Below are 1,911 nucleotides of genomic sequence, written 5' to 3' on the forward strand. Positions count from 1 at the left end.
CGGTTTCTCAGGAAATTCGGGATCAACCTACCCCTGGACCCAGCAATACCACTCTTGGGAATATACCCAAGAGATGCCCTATCATATGACAAAAGCATTTGTTCAACTATGTTCATAGCAGCATTATTTGTAATAGCCAGAAACTGGAAACATCCTCGATGCCCTTCAATGGAAGAATGGATGTGGGAGTTTCTAAAAAGTGAAAAATCAATCCATCCCAAGATCCAGCTATACCACTGTGGTATTTGAATAGGAATGATTCCTATACACTCATAAATTTGAATGACTGGTCACTAGGGAGTAGCACTATTAAGAGGTATGGCCTTGTTGGAGTAAGTGTGGCCTTGGAGGAAGTATGTCACTTGGTATTGGCTTTCAAGTTTTGAATGCTCAAACCAGGTCTAGTGTCTCTCTCTTCCTCCTATGTGTACATCCAGATGTCTGCTGTGAGGCCTATGCTTCCTGCCATGATTATAATGTCCTAAACATCTGAAACTGCAAACTAACTCCAATTAAAGTTTCCCTTTTTAAAGAGTTGCCATGGTCATGCTGTCTCTTCACAGCAACAGAACACTGACTAAGACAGGACTTGGTACCAGGAGTCGGGGGAATTACTGTGTTAGACCTGACTTCACTTTTGTTCAGAGGAATGAGGACTCTGGGAATTTGGCTTAGGAAAGCAGTTGAATGGTTTAAGTGGGGCTTAATGGACCATACTAACAGGAACATGGAAGCTAGTGGTGTAGAGGGTGATTTGAACTGCGGGGGCCTGCCTGAAAAAATTTCAGAGGAGAAGATTAGCATATGGCCTAGAGATTGTTCTTGTGATGTTTTCATGAAGCAAGTAACTACTTTCTACTATTGTCCAAAAAAATCTGCCCAAGGATAAATTGGAAATTATGAAATTGAAAGCTTTGGGAGAGGAGATTGTCAGAGAGTCTAGTATTTACTATGCTCACTGCTTATTACTACCACACGTAAGCAGATCTATAATGAGAAGGAGCAAGCTAAGTAAGGAAAAATAAAAAAATATACAGTTTGAGGGGAAAGGAAGCACAAGGAAATATAACGTTGTCAAGTCCAGTGCTGAGGGAGACAATTGTTTTAAAAAATTCTTAATGCTGAATAGAATAAAGGGAGTGGTGACCTCAGGGCAAGATCCCATCCAGGTAAGCTTCCCATTTGAGAAAATAAATTAAACAAAATTTAAGGCAAGGTGCTGTAGTAGCATTTCAATTGTATTTTAATAAATAAAGCTTGCCTGAAGATCAGAAAGTAAAACAGCCCTACTGGCCAGTCTTATAGACCAGATAGTGGTAACACACACCTTTAATCCCAGCCCTAGAGAGGATTATAAAACAGGAGGACTCGTGGGAGCCACTCTAGTTTCAAGTCTCTTGCCAGCCCTAAGGTGGCTCCCTTAACTAAGATATGTGCTTCCCTGCTCCCCTATCCAACCTTCCTTTATCCCAATCATCCTGTTTCCCCAAGTTCCCCCCATCCTCCCCTTCTCACTTTTCTCTCCCCACCTCCCCTTCCCCCCATCCCACCCCTCCCCCAAGATCCCAATTTTTTCCCCGGCAATTTTGTCTACTTCCCATAGCCAGGATGATAACTATATGTTTTTCTTTGGGTTCACCATCTTATTTAGCTTCTTTAGGATCACCAATTATAGACTCTGTGACCTTTATTTATGGCTAGAAACCAATTATGAGTTGAGTACATCCCAGGAGTCCAAGGCGATGTCCCCAATTAGTTCTTTGGGCAGTTGAGGATAGGGAACCTGAAATGACCCTATCCTATAGCAATACTGACGAATATCTTGCATATCACCATAGAACCTTCATCTGGCGATGGATGGAGATAGAGACAGAGACCCACACTGGAGCACTGGACTGAGCTCCCAAGGTC

Source organism: Alexandromys fortis, unplaced genomic scaffold (genome assembly GCF_014885135.2).
Source record: "Alexandromys fortis isolate MF-2015 unplaced genomic scaffold, M_Fortis_MF-2015_v1.1 scaffold_188, whole genome shotgun sequence".
In the NCBI taxonomy this organism is placed as follows: Eukaryota; Metazoa; Chordata; class Mammalia; order Rodentia; family Cricetidae; genus Alexandromys; species Alexandromys fortis.